This window comes from Drosophila eugracilis, unplaced genomic scaffold, assembly GCF_018153835.1.
Source record: "Drosophila eugracilis isolate 14026-0451.02 unplaced genomic scaffold, ASM1815383v1 contig_124, whole genome shotgun sequence".
NCBI classification, from domain to species: Eukaryota; Metazoa; Arthropoda; class Insecta; order Diptera; family Drosophilidae; genus Drosophila; species Drosophila eugracilis.
In genome coordinates, this window is record NW_024572029.1 from 783493 (window position 1) to 799314 (window position 15822).

The 15822-nt window shown below is 38.1% G+C and overlaps 2 non-coding genes across 2 annotated transcripts; one reads left to right on the forward strand and one right to left on the reverse strand.

Moving 5' to 3' along the window:
• Nucleotides 1-848: 848 nt before the first annotated feature.
• Nucleotides 849-930, forward strand: Trnas-aga. Its single transcript has one exon. It is a non-coding gene; the product is annotated as a tRNA-Ser (tRNA).
• Nucleotides 931-12116: 11186 nt separating this feature from the next.
• Nucleotides 12117-12198, reverse strand: Trnas-aga. Its single transcript has one exon. It is a non-coding gene; the product is annotated as a tRNA-Ser (tRNA).
• Between the last annotated feature and the right edge of the window lie 3624 nt (nt 12199-15822).

The following is a 15822-nucleotide window of genomic DNA, read 5'->3' on the forward strand; positions in this document are numbered from 1 at the left end:
ATATATACGTATATATAAAATCCACTGGTTACCCCCTCCTATCCTCTTAACAACCCTGCCTTGACAGCAATTCGAACTGCAATTGCCACAGAACAAAAGGTGCACATTAAAAACTGTTTTTCGATATCGAGATTGCATTGATCATGGCAGAGCAGCAGGAAGAGGAGGAGCAGTTGGAGGGTTAAGGAATGGGGAACGCATTGTCACCAGTCGGTGGTTTAAAAGTGTTAAGGGGTAACCCTTACCGTCGCTATCGAGGCTCCCCGCAAAATGATCAAAGCCAATGTGCGTGGTCATGTAATTGATTACGCTGCGATCTTGAATGGAAATCGCAGATCGCAAATCGAAATCGATTGGACGGACATGGAAATTGCCAAGGACGGGTTAAAGGATATCGCTGGGAGATTAATCATTAAATCTGAAGAATGGTGTGATGATCAATGGAGTCCGATTGTTTAGGAACTCTAATCGGTTTAGGGTGTATCTAGTCTAGTGAGGTTTTAAAATGATTTATTTTGGGGTTTAAGTAGCATGGTTTATAGGATTTTTAATAAAAATGGTATGGTATGAAATATTTAATATTTAATATTAATATTTATGTTTATGTATAAATGATATATTTAAGATAATATGTACATTAAAGAAAGAATATATCTAGGTAGAAATTTGAGTTATAAATAGCACATATATCTACGAGTACGTTAATCTAAGACTTCCATGACTTAATCTATTAATCAGCTTATCGTTTGCTTAAGATATCAATTGGCTTATTTATATAGTTTATATTTTAGTATATATTTTACTTTTGAATAATCAATTTATTATAAAATATTAATATATAGATCAAGGCAGTCGTGGCCGAGCGGTTAAGGCGTCTGACTAGAAATCAGATTCCCTCTGGGAGCGTAGGTTCGAATCCTACCGACTGCGTTTGTGCAAATATATTTTATATTTTATAATTTCTATATTATTAAATACAAAAACTTCATTGGCGAAAACCAAAAAGTTAAGGCATCTTTCTTTTGATGTTAATATTTTATATTATAATAATATTTACCAAACCCAATACAATTACACCTCAACTATCATAATTTCAAAATTTAAATGTTACTTGAAAATCCTTCTTATAATAAGCATAACATTTGCCAAATTGATGTTCATTATTTGTACCTCTTTGCGTATAATTGTATGGCATATCCAAAGGCATTAAGAGCGCCTCGCCTGGCCATTTAATTAACCAGGCCCAAAGCCTGAATGAGCCAAATTGAACATCCCAAAAAAACAGAGGGTAGGAGGGGGGATAAGTTGAATATGGTATATGGGATATGGGATATGGCTATGAGAACAAGATGAATTACCTTTTGCCACTGCACGTGAAACTGACACGCCAAGTTGTGTGTGTGTGTTAAGGGGTTAAGGGGGGGATCCAAAAAGAAAAAACTCATTTTTTTTTTAAGAAGGGGTTCCAACACATGGCTTTCAACACGTTTTTGGCCATTGGCTGTTGTTGCTGGTGCTGCTGTTGCTGTTGCAACTTCTGCGTGACGACTGCAACGACGACCAAAATGATGGCTTAATTCATTTGCTCGCCCGGATCGCCCAAAATGCATTTTTAATTTAATTTCATGAGGGAAAGGCAAAAAATAAATTGAATTATTTACTCTGCCTTGGACAAAAAACAGGCAAAAAACAAATTAAAATAAAATTATATATATACAAAAAAAATAACAAAGAATGAGAAGAACAGAAGACAAGATCGCGGCAACGAATCCATTAAAATAAGTTTCAATATGGCCGTAGTAGCGGCTTTCGATTTGGATTAAGTGCAAGTGGATGGGTCCCAAGACCCTATATATACCTCCCCATTCCATTTTAATTGCCCACCTCAATTATGATAAATAGAAGTTGCTCTTGGCGAAGAAAACCCAACTCCTAGTTTTTTGCATAATATTTTTCTTTCTTTTTTTTGTTTATGTTTTTTCGCCGCCGCCGCGGATTATACGCAAATCGTCATTGTTGGCCCTTAAGCTAATTTTCATATTTTTTCCCCTTTTCGGTTTTTCTTTTTTTTTTTTTATGTGTTTTTGTTTCGTTTTCATGCATTTAATTGGATTTGCAGTTGGGAGAGACGGCGGAGTCTTTTAACTGACTGCGATTACATTCTAATTATGAAAAATTCTTAATAACCAAATGATACAAGGCGGAATGAACAAGAGGAACTTTCAGACGGCAAAAAGAAAAGCCTCAGACAGGTGGGAAAACTGGGAATTGTGATTCGAATATTATATTCTCTGGAATATTTAATGTTAGTGAATCTCAAAATACATTAGGTAACTGTGAACACTAATATGATTTTAGTTGATAAATATATTTATATTTGAGATGTTCAGATATTTAATTTTCTAATTCATTGACGAGTGGCACCATCTTTGGGTTCAGGGCGGCAACTCTTCAGACCACCCTCGTATATATGAGGATCAGTGTTGCCAATCTTTGTGTAATCGACATCAAAAGTGTTGAGCAGCGGTTAATTTCAACAAAGCTGTTGGCAACACTGGTGAGGATCTTTATTAGCTTTTATATTCCCACAGCCATTTTACTTTCAAAGTTTTACTTAAGAAAAATATCAACAAATCCAAAATAATCATATATCCCAAATATATTATGAACCTAATCAAATGATTTTAAAGCATACTTTTAGGATAGGATGATGGAAGAATATTTGGTTTAAATGGCAATTAAATTACTAAAAACTAAACTAATATCAAGCTATAAACAGTAATTTTATAGACTTGACTTGGCTTTTGTTTAAAAAATTACTATAATATTGATAGCAGATCCTTACATTTTCTTAGTTAATATACGAAAACTAAAAATTTACTGCGATTTTTGCTACTTCAAGACATCATTCCATTGGTATTTTTCTATTTTAAATGCCTATACATTCCATGACGCACTCTGATACCCATTTAAGCCCAATTATGTAGACAATATCATTTTCAGTTAATTACGTAATTTTCAAATACGTTTAATTTTTTTCTTGCTATCCATTTGAAGGAATTTCCACTTTTTGAGAGTTGTCAAAGTCGCGCGGCTTGTTTGCATATGCCGTGAAATTGTTATAGCCATTTATGAACTCGAACGTTTTTCTTTTTTTGTACCTGTTGAGGAAAAACCACAATTGGCCGTTAAGAAAAGCTTTATGTATTTGGTCAGCCTGACGTGTTGTTGCCCAAATGCGCATATCAAACATCAAACATCAAAATGTGCAACATTTCAACGTCTTTAAATGCGACTTCAACTTCAACTCTGCGACTTCCACTTCGACTGCAAAGTTGTGTCAAAGATTTGAATATCGCAACATTTGTGTCAAAGCATATGAAATGCGTTTTTTTTTTTTACTTTTGGCTTTGAGTTTTCCTTTATTTTTTGAGAGGGGCCCCCAAAATGTTGCCGCAACATGTTGCCGGCGATCGTTTGGCGAAAAACTTTGAAATGATAAACAAAAAATCAATGGCAATAAAAAAGTTGAATTGATTGAGTGTCTAAAAAGTAACATACACTAAGCAATAGTTTGGAAGTATTTTTGGTAACTTCTTAAATGAAATCTGGTTTTTTATAGTTAAGAAAGTGGTCTTAATCTTAGTAAACTATATAAAATATTAGAAAAATGTGAAAATAAGTCAAAGAATAAATCCTTTTTAATGCTTTAACGAAATGGAATAAAAGTTTCTGGCTTTTTCTTAAATAATTTCATAAATTCGATATCTAAAATATGCAATAAATTGTATTTGCCAAATTGCTTGATAATTATTATTACGCTTAGTGTATGCACACGACAATTTCCAATTGCGCCATTTGACAGGCAGACAAAAAAGTTGAGAATTCGAACAATGGAGACGATGTCAACGCAGCAGCAACAGCAACAGCAGCAGCGGCAGCAACATCAATTGCTGCAACTGCAATGCGGACATCGATGTGCGTGCCTGGCCAAAAAGTAAAAGAAAAAATACTCTCCTCTCGATTCTGCAGCTCGCTTTAATTGAAAGATGTCAATTTGCAAACGCACAAAGTGCGATGCGCAACAGCAGTAACAAAAACAAATGCAGCAGCTACAACAACAACAACTGCACATAACAATTGCTTTGCGCTGCCACAAACAACGATCTGGGGAAAAAAAAACAACAAACGAGGCGATCTGCGGGCTCCAAATAAATTTCAGCCAAATTGCCAACGTCAGCGACGCTATCAGCGGCATTTATCAGTTGGCTTTAAACTCTCAAGTACACAGATGAGCTTAAATGCACTTGAAGAAAATGTGTTTAAGCATTGCATTTCTTTTGTTGTTTTAATATTATAATTAAAGACCTATTACCTTTGGAAAACGATTTAGGGAATACTTTTGGAACATTTTCCTTTGATTTCTATAACACAAATCCTCTAAACTCATATTCAAAATGAGTTTTCTTTAAAGGCAGTTCTTAACTCAATTTTGAATAATAATATGAAGCTTTGAAAATTGTTTCCAGTGCATTGCTGTGTGCGTGTGTTTTCTGTATAGGCTGCATGCTTTATCGCAATATTTAATTGGCAAAATATGCGTCTAAACGCACATAAATTGCATTGCTAACGCGTTTGTTGCAACTGCCTTCTCTCTCTTGCCCTGCGCCTCCTTCTCTTTTCCACTGCTACACGACATCATCTGTTGGAGCTTCTTCGTCTTCTGATTCCACTTCTTCTTTGGCCACCACACACCAATTACCCACAAAGCAACAACAACAACAACAAAAGTATAAACAACAACAATATCCACACGCAATGTCAAGGCATTTCACTCAACTGTTGCTGGTGCTGCTGTTGTAATTACAGTGATCTCTGGATAGATGGGAAGAGAAATTTGAATGGTTAATATATTTTCTTTTTGGCTTAAAGTCTAACTGATTTCCTTCTTAACTATAAATTATTTCCATAGGAAATATATGAATGTAGACTTATAATTAGAATATATTTCTTTATTTTGTTAGGTTTCATTATGATTCTCAAATGCTTTTCTAGCTATCATTATTAGCAAATAAATTCTGTAAGAAAGTATCAATTTGCTTGATAACAAACCTTAGACCTTATTAATAAGTAATATAAAAGCATAATATCTAAAATACTATTTTATTTCAATGAATTTTCGAAAATATATATCCCAAATAATATACTTTTCTCAATTACTACTGTACTTCATGGGCCAGCTTATTTTGCAGGCTCAGTGGCTGTTTCTTTTACTGTTGCTGCTTTGACTACTGCTGCTGCTCCTTTAGCAATTTTATCTGCTGCAGTTGCTGCTGCAGCGGCAATTGCTTTGCGGTTTGGTATAGCGACATCGGTTGGCATTAGTCTTGGAACTCCTCAGATGGAGGTGACGGCGATGCGAGCTTGCAGAATTGCTGAGCTGCACTAACCTGCCGCAAAATGTCACAATTCTACAGGGCCAATCTTTGGGGCAAGTTGACACGGGAAGAAATTAAATACTTTCTAAAAAATAAATTTAACAAAGGAATATCCTAAAGTTATCTATGAAGATACAAGTTAAAGAAGATTTTATAGCTAGGATCTTAATACAGATCTTAATAGCTTGATTCTTCAGTAATTTTTTGGGTGGAAGAAGTTTCTTAAAGTGTATTCCGGCCTAGACCACTGACCATTTAGAAGTCGAGGCCTGTTTTTGGTCTTTTGCGGCGTTGCGTGGCTTGTTAAATTGTCGCAAAGTTATGAGTCGGTCAGGAAACTCAACTGCGGTCACATTCGATGGGTTATATTCTGGTTTTCTTTGGTTTCTTTGTATCGATTGACAAATACGCAGAGAACTGTGAAGCTCACTTAAAGTAACCTTGAATGTGCTGAAAAATATTTATATAAAACTTTATATATAGATATCATATATATAAGAGACAACATCTCTCGCTCGCTGAACTTGCCCCGACGAAACTTTTTAACCAGCACAACGACCTTCGGTTAAAGTTGCGGAAAATCCAACAACCTTCACTGCATCTCTTCCTGCCACCCAACCGAGTGTGGCTAGGTGGGGGAAGAGGGGCACTGTACCGTACCCAGTGTCTGTGTGGGTGGGAAAAACTTTGTCTTAAAGTTCAAACTGGAGCAAAAACTATTTGCCCCAAATGCGGCGGCCACAATGCATTCCTCCTTCTCAGATCTCTATTGCAAAACATATAGATACCTCTATGTGCTGCATTGCCACGGATGTATGTAGTATGTACTATATATATATATATAGTATAAAGCATCATGCACTCCTCGGTCTGGAGTCTGAGTGTGTATATAACTCTTTTTTATTTGAATGCCAGCGCATTGCCAGACATTGCACATTGGTCTAATAGGAGGTGGTTAAGGCAGTGAATAATATGGAATTTGTTATATTTAATATTGTAATTATTAATGTAATTCTGATAGTGCATATTAAGGACAAAAGCCGTGAGATCCTTAAAAAAAAAATCAGATAATTGAATATTTGAAAAATCCTTTAAAATAAAGGTAATAGTTTAACGAATTTTGTTTCAAGAATATTAATAGAAAATTACACACAAAAGCTCTTATTAAACTTTAACAATTTTAAACTATGTCAATTTATATAGAATTTTTATATAATTTTACCCAATTTCTTATACACTTTTCTTATCAAATATCAAAAATTTCGTAGCCACTGTTCTGCACTGCGACGTCGCAGCTGTTTTCGCGAGCAACTTGAGCAACGTCCTTGGCCATTCTCCTGCTTGCACTTAAGCCTTTCTCTACGCCGTCCCACAGATCTCCCGATTTGCCATCGCCCACCGCCCAACTTTTCCTCTTTTTCCTGCTGCTACTACTGTTGTTGTTGTTGGCTTGTCTGGCGTTGTCTGAAAAGTTTTCCATATTTTTAGTGCCAGCGAATAAGAGTAAAAGCGAGAGGAAGCATGAGAGCGAGACAGACAGATAGAGTTTTCCAGTTTCCCACTTTGCAATAAGTTTCAAACTTAAATAAGGATAATAAAATGCTGTCGACTGCAGCAGCTTCCTGTGACTCTCTGTCTATGTGTGTGTGTGTGTGTGTATGAGTGTGTCTATGGGTGTGTGTGTTTGGATGTCTCATTTGTTCGCTTAGGTACCCAACGCCCCAGCACCCCCCTCACTCACCATTGCCACCCCCTAAGCCAACGTCCTTGGGTTTGTCTGCTCGCTGTCTGCTCTTCCTGCGAAGCAACAACAACAGTAGCAGCAGCAGCAACAACAACACTAGAGCCAGAGAAAGAAGAACAAGGACTTTTCCAGAGCAACCTTGCCATTGCCGCCACTCCCACCAACGCCCATTGCCCACCGGCAGACGCCCCCCTTTTCGCCGCATGATTCACTCTTGAACAACTTTTTAACATAATGAAATCAAATAAAATGTAGGTAGAAAGCTGATGCAGCCAAAGACACCCCATACAAACATATATATATATCCCATTTATATATATATAAAACTTGTAGTGAGTCGGGGGAATAACAAAATATATATTCCAGTTGTCTGCGGTTTTAGCTGCTTATTCTGTGGAACACTTTCGCTTTCCGCCAGAGCAGCGGAAAATAATGCAGTCGCTGGCTACAGATACAAATACCGATAAAGTGGTGAATGCGGATAAAGATACAGATACTTCTTGAGGTGTCATCAGCTTAAGTGGAGGAGTTAATGCAGGTTTAATCTTAGGATAAATATATATGAAAGGGAGTAGGTTTATATTTTAACTTGTTATACTTTCGGAAAATATAAATATTTAAAGTTCTCTTAAGAGTTGTCAAGATTCTCGTTTGGTATTTCCCAATTTTCCATTAAAGAATGAAATTTAAAGATAAATCTTAAAGCAGCAATACATGCCACCCTTACCTTAATGATTAACAAAAAACGAAGAAACAGAACTCTTTGTTTTTCGGAATACAACAGCCGCTGGCCCTCCGGTCGTATACTTATTTTTCCCTACATGTGAAAACAGATTTCCTCGTCGCTTGTCCTTGCTGAATGACTTCAATTGAGCTCAAAAATACAAAAGCTTCTCATTTTGGTTCATTTCGAATCTGAATTTGAATCTGCATCTGTATCTGAATCGCCTTCTGTCCAATCCAATCCTTGTCCTTCTTTTCACAGCAATTTAAATATTTTCTAACAATTTGCCCATTCCAATTGCCAAACTGAAAATTAGTAAAAAACAAAAAGAAAGTAGATAGATGGAGGGGGGCACTCGTCCTGCCGCTCCTGCTGATGCTGCTCATTTTGGCAAACAGCCGCTGGCAGCTGCCTCAGTTTTTCATTGCTTTTCCCGCTGGTGGGTTTTCCCCTCCTGCTTCCCCGTATCTTTGCCATCATTTTTTGGATGCGACACAATGACAATTGCAGTGCAACCGCTACAGTTGCCCCACCTTCAGACCCCGTTTTATTTTTAACCATCCCAACTGCCTGTCTCATTTGTGTATGGTTTTCTGCTTGAAATGAACACGTTTATGGCATTTTTAACCGATTTTTAATTTTAAAAAACGAATGAGAAAGGATTGTGGTCTTTGTTTGATTTCGGGGAAGTTTGCTTAAAAATAGATCTTATTTTCAGTGACTTCTTAGGTTATGTCCCAATTCTTCTTGATAATGAACTGTTGAAAATTCTCCTATTTTAGCTTGCTGTAAGCTTTTTAAATTTTTTTAAGGAAAGTTCTTTGTTTTTTTATATCCCTGACTTTTCAGCTTCCAGTTGCGTGCGTCTCGTTTTAAGCTTGACTTGGCCAACTCCCTGTGACCCCTGCCACGCCCCCTTTGGCAAGAAAGCGCCCTTCTGCACCCGCTGCACCAACCATCCGCCCATCACCCACTCATCCTGCGCTTCATTTCGTGCGCTGTCGTCCATCAGTGAAATAAAAATGTCACTCCCATTGCAATCCATCACGTGACAAATGTCCCTCTGCCGCTTCCTCTTCTTTTCCCCTGCATTTTCTTCTTCTGCTTCGGGCGTAATAGTGCCGAAAAAAAGGAGCAGTGCCAGGATCGTTGTTTACAGAGAGAGGAAATCTATAGAAATTTTCAGAATTAGTTTCAGATTTTATAAAGTTTATCAATGAATGTTAAGGGGAAAATTTTAGGAAAATTATCTTAATTAAGATCTATTTGCAAGATTGCATTTATGAATTTGTTTTCAGTGCAGTGGGCGTTTGTGGGAGTGGCAGGCGGCCAAAAGCCAAAGCCAAGCCCAGCGAATGACGTGACATGGCGAAAAACTTTTGGTTCGCCAGCAACACGCAGTGGGCGTACGGCAGGGGGCGTGGCACACACACACAGTGCATTGTTTTTTTTTATATTTTACCCATTTTTTTTGTGTTCTTCACTCTTTTCTGGTCTGTTATTTTTATGCGCCTTAGTCTGAGTTTGTCTTTCGCCTCGTTCCTTTTCTTCTTTGCTTTTCTTTTTGTAGATTGCATCCAAAATTTATGTTGTGTGTGGGGGGGTGGTTGGAAAATGAGGAGCAGGGTTAGAGGCTTGCTGTGGGTGGTTGAGCGGTGCCGGGGACTTGGCCAAAATGGCCGCTCCAAGTCGATTATTTATAAGCACTGACAGCGTCGCGTCAACTTGATGATAAACTATGTTTGCCGCGGCGTCCTAATTGAAAATAATGTTAGTTTGCCCACCGCCCAACCATCAGCCAGCCTCTTTTTTTGCCACTTCCCCCCGAAAAATGCACTTAAAAAATTAAGGACTATGCAGAAACAGGTGGTGTATTGTGAAAAGTTAAATATTTTTAGTAATATTTAAGTTTTGGGGCAGATTTATTGCATAAATCATAAAATTAGGTCACCAAATGCCTATAAATAATGAATATTATTTATTTTTTAATATTCTTAAACCCTTAATTCCTTCTGTTTTTTAAACAATTTTGATTTTCCACCCGTGTGATTGAGAAAACTTTTGGCTTGGCAGAAGCCGAAAGGAGCTGTAGGCGCACTGGACGTATACGCAATGTCACGTAGGCGGTGGGCGGGCCAGAAAAGAGACAGCCATCTAGACGAAGTTGGGGTTGCAGGGAGGTTGGAAAAACCAGGGTGGTGAACACAAAAAATAAAGAAGAGGAAAAGAAATGGCGCAGCCCCGAAAAATTGCAATCAACTGCAAAATTGCCGACGTAAACGATGGCCAAAAAAAGAAAAAGTACAAAAAAATTTTATATCGTCGTGGGGGACGTCGGGGAAGGGTGGAAAATCGAAACTGGCAAGGACCAAGGAAACTAGGATGCAGGGAGGGGTAAAATGAAGGGTAGGTAGAAAAAAGGCGAAGGAAAACTGCAGCCAGCAGCTGCCAGGACACGTACATCCAACAAGCGTTGGAGAAGTCTGACGCTGATGGAGTCAGGAGCCAAAAACGATGTTTGTCCCATCCCCTTTTCGCCCCCTATTTGGCCGCCGCCACCACCGCCGCTTCTGCTGCCTCTTTTTTTAGACCGAACTACTAGCTTCCCTCGTACTCCTTGTCATCCCTCCACCTGACTGCGTTTTTACTTCCTTTTTTTTTTTTGTGTGTGTTGTTTTTGCGCCAAGCCCGTCGTAAAAACAAACTGAACTGAAAAGCAGCCCAAGGAAGCAGCCAAAAGGAAAGCAGGCACCCACTACCCCAAACCCTGCAGTTGCATCTCCTGGGAAATTCAGAAGGGGTTTGGGGTGCAGGTTGAGGCCCAAGGAGCTCCAGCAAAAGGCCAAAGAAGCAACGGAATTAAGGGGTTTCCTTGCAAGACTTTCGGCATGCTCTTGCTTTCCTATGGCGATCGATTAGTTTTTGAGGGCCAGTAAATTGAAAAAACCTAAAGGAATCTACAGAAGTTTAAGCATATTTATCAATATTCAAGCAATTATAAGAAACAGTTAAGAAAATTGAAATAAAATAAAAAGAAAATCAAAGGTAAATGTTAAAAAAAATCTTCAAAATTTGTTTTGTAGATATTTAAATGTTTTTAGAGAACATTTAGAAGAGTTTTTTAGTTGATTTAGTTGATTTACCTTAGTTTTCTAGCCCAGCTTCTTTAGTAGCCGTATTAACCCTTTATGGCCTGCGTGACTGTTAGGGTAGGGTACACCCACACACACACACAGAAAAACAGGCAGAAATTCCATTAATTTTTGTCCTTCTTATCGCTTGGTGGCTCAGTGGGTCGTCGATGGTGGGTGGGTGTTCTTTTTTTTTTGAGGGTCGTCTGCCCGCTACCACTGATTTTCCACGCTTTTCACTATTTTCCGCCCACTGCAATCTTTCGTTTTCAGGGTTCCCTGCGTGCCGCTGTGCTGCAGCTTTGGCTTAGCAGCGTCACGTGCTGCAGCGCAAACTTAAACGCATTTCCGTGCCCAAGAAGCTGCTGCAGCATCCGCACACCCAATGGGCCACCCATTGGCCACCCCAAAACCACTCAACCACCCACCAGAAGGTGGGCGGGCAGTGAGCGGGAGCGGGGCGTGCTCAAGGGCCTTATTGATGGCAGCAGCGACATGGCTGCGAAAATTTATTGAAGCGTTAAGTTGCTGCCTTCGGAGACTCGGTTTTAGTTTTTTTATTCCACCCCCGAAAAATCACTCCGATTTTCCTATGCCCCTTGACATCACCATCCACCCCTTCATCACCACTTGGCAGGTATGAAATGCTCTTTTGCATGACCCCTGACTCCACCCCCGCCGCAATGCACCTCACCATCGAGTGGTTTTCAGTGTACACTTGTCCAGCTGTTTGGTCAATACACGAAAAATGCATTACGACTGTGTAATTCCATTTAATTAGTTGCCCGAACAAAGCCAGCAGAGATACAAAAATAATAATAAAAAAATAGGGAAAAGGAAATAGGGAACAAATGGGAATTAAAAGAAAAAGAAACTTAGACTTGGAAAATCGCAATATTATTTCAAAGGAAAAAATCAAAGATGAAAGCGAATTATGAGGGAAAATTGAAAGCATTTCTTATGATAATAATTATCAATACTTTTTATTAGAACATAAAAACAGATATAAATAATACTAGATACTCATTAAGTAGATAAATTAATTAACTTAAATAATAGAAAAATAAATGTATACCATTCGCAGTCGGTAGGATTCGAACCTACGCTCCCAGAGGGAATCTGATTTCTAGTCAGACGCCTTAACCGCTCGGCCACGACTGCTCGATGTTAAAGCCAATTCACAATTTGGCTGTGACATTATGGCCACATTAATGTCTAATCTATTTATATATAAATCTGATTTAGATATGACAGAAACAATATTCTTGATGAGTTTCGTAGTTAGGTATGCTTACAGATAAGATTAAGTAATTAATATGATTAGAAAGAAGTTTTAAAAATAATATTTAACATAAATATTTTGTAGATCAAAAGTGATTTAAAACTAAGGTACGTCTATCAATAAGACTGTATAAGAAATATGAATTTACGTTTGTTTCTGTAACTAATTTTTTTAGTTTCCATAAAAACAAAAAAAATATGAAAATTAATATGTCACATAATATTACTTATCCGCCGTGTTGGTTTTAAATCTTAAAAAGAACCTTGGTCACCTTTTTAGCACAGTGTTATAAAAGAAACAAAGAAAAACCGAAATACAAACTACTTCATTTTCGACGTTTTTCCTGTCGTTTTCCCGGGCAATCAATGTTCGATTTATCCATAATTTATTTATTTAAGTCGTTTTCATGCATATTTTCCCCTTTCGCGATGGATGCAATGTGAATTCCTGGCCAGTTATACAATTTCGCAGTGGCAGGCGATTTTCTCAATTTTCCAACGGCCTGCCTGTTTATTTGCCGACTCTTCATGTCTATTAGGGCAAATTAATTGTCTATTTATTTTTTGTTTGCTCGCTGCCTGCCATCAAAATAATTTGACATTTAACATGGCAGGTGAGTTTGGCAGTCCGAATGTTTTTTTTTCATACTTATGTATTTTTTGTTTTCCCGATTGTTTTTTGTTTTTCATGGAGTGCAGCAGGCATAGGACGATCCAAATCGAATCGAAAAACCACTTGAAAGCAAACAAGAATATGCCCAACCGTTGTTGTGCCATTAAAAATGAATTAAAGATAATTTTTTTTTTCTTTGGGGGAAAGATAGACTTTTGTTTTGACGATGGGCGCCATTTTGTTTGGTTGCATTATCGATGAGGCGCCAAATTGATTCCAAGTGCAGTTACGTGCATGTAATTTGACTGGCGAAGGGTTGACTTTGACTTCAAGAGGATGAGACAATAGAGAGAAATACCTTTTGAGAAACAATTACAAGAGTCTAACCAAGAATTTATAAAAATGTTGAAAGGTTTCTTTAAATTTGATTTATGTAATTTAAAAAGGATAAATAATAAAATTCTTAAATATTTCTAGTCATTTTTATCTTCTACCTTCTTAACAGTAGTTAAAGAAAACGACTAGTAATCTTTATAATAAACCTAATAGTATTATTAGTAAAATCCATCGATAGCGCCTTTTGGGTATGCAACATATTTTAAAATATATCTACTTTTTAGGAACCAAAAAAATTATAAATTTTAAAATTTTTTTGAAAGGAGTTTTTTTGTAATTCTGAATTATTTTTAAAATTAATTTCCAACTTAGAATTAGATTTTGATTTTTTGTTTGTAGCTAATTTAAAAGCATTTTAAACACTTTCACTTAATTACGATACTTAATTCATTAATGCACTTGTTTTCCCTTTGAACAAAGATTTGCTTGCAACATTCCGTGTTGCGTCAACAAATCAAAGAGCTCCCCCAAAATGCAACTCAAGAGCGGCCCACAAAGAGTGTTTGCGGGCTTGAGCTCGAAATGAGAGTGAAAAGTGGGAATCTACGAGAGCAAGAGCTTGACTGCAATCGAAGTTCCACTCAAGCGTCGCAGCAGGCAGCGCAGTTGACGTTGCAGCTCAAAGAGAAACAGGGTGAATCTGAGAAAGAGACCAGAGCGAGAGGAAAGAACAGTGAGTGCAAGTTGGAAAAGCAAGTGTCAGAGAAAAATGTGCAGAATCTAAATATCGAGTGCAATATGAAAGAGGAAGTGAGTGCATGTTGCAAGGAAAATGTGAGTAGAAACTGTTAGAGAATGTGAGTTAAATAGAAAGATGTTGGAAAAATTTAGAAAAAGAACGGCTAGAAACTAGTTAAAAGATAAGTAAGGAGCTAAAGAAGAAAGTAAGAAGAAAAATAAATCTATTTTTATGTGTAAACTGTAGTTTATTACTTAAATATTATCGTATTAAGAATATATTTTAGGATTATTAATGAAGAACTTTTGTTGAAAAGGGAGACACTTTATAATCAATCGTTAGGATCAATTTAGAAGAAAAGTAAGATTATGTCATATGAGAGCAATCGTCCGAAGAATTGATTAAAAGAAAAAAAAGCCTAAGAAAATAGTAATCATAAAGTTATAGTCAATAAAAAAAAAAAAGAACAGAAAAAATGCTTACTTATGTTATCTATAAGATAAATTAAAAGTTCGATATGGCAAGAAGAAGAGAGTAAAGGGAAGAATTTAAGACTGGGAGAAGAGTTGGTTTTTAATAAGAAATTACAAAATGAACCCAAAGGAAGTTCAAGAAATATAAGATTCTTTGATAATAAGCTAGACCAGTAGTATAATTTTTTGACCACAAGAGAAAGTTAAACCTAAGGATTGTGAGAAATATTCATTTGAAGAATTGAGTGAAAAAGTTAGTACGTGAACTGAAGTCCATATAGAAATGAGTTCCTTTTGGAAAGTAAGAGAGCATGAGTGCAATTTTTAAACTGAGTGCACTCCGGGTTGGAAGAGAGTTTCTTGGTTTTGAGTGCATGACTGACCAGCTGTTTGTGTTTGTGGGTGTTAGAACAGAGGGCGGAGGCGTGGGTTGTTTTGGTTTTGAGGGGTTGGGGGTTGTAAAGTTGTTGAGTGTGCGATTTTGGCAGCGACGTTGGCAGCGATGCCGGCAAGAGTGGCAGAGGCATTGAGCCGGCGCACGTGGCCATGAAACTTCGACAACGTTCGACGTTGCAATGGGTGTTAGGCCACCCAACACCACCCGCCTCTCCTTTTCTACCCCCGGCAATGCCCAACCCCACTTCTCCCCTCCGCACGCATTCGCAGCCGCAGTTGAGCCCACTGGCCACGCCTACGCCAGCCGGAGGCGGTGCTGGTGGGGATTGGTGCGCCGAACTGGACACTGCCACAGAAATATAACCCCCCGCCGCTCCCTTTCAACCCACGAATTCTTCAGCACCCCTCTGCTTGCCTCTTCTTCTTGTTGTTCTTCTCCTCCTCTTCTTCTTTCTCGGGCTTTTTTTCGGACATGGCGCGTAAAAGGGCTGCTGCCGTCGACGTTGGCGTCGACCTTTCCCTAAAAAATTTTTGGGGATTATTGATGCGAGGCACACCGAAAAGAAGAAGCTTGGGAGTAGTAGTGTAGTAGTAGGAGGGGGGTGAAAATAGGGTTAGAGAGAGGTGTTGGAGAGAGTTTTTAGGGGGAGAAAGGGAATTCAAAGAGAGTTGGGATAGAAGAGAAAGGGACTTGGAAGTGGGAAGAAAGGGGTTAGGAAGGCAAATCAGAGAGTTAGAAGAAGGGGGGAAGAGGGTTATTAGTTTTGGGCCGAGGGTAGACGAATGAAAGGGTGCAAAGTAACGGGTGGGTAGAAGACATAAAGAAGAAAGTGAGGGTTGAAGAAAGAGAGGGTAACGGTAAAAATGTGAGCAAAATGGGCTGGAGGTTGAAGAGGAGGCACTCCCAAAGGGGGAGGATAAAAAGCAGAATGCGGGGAGAAAGCAAC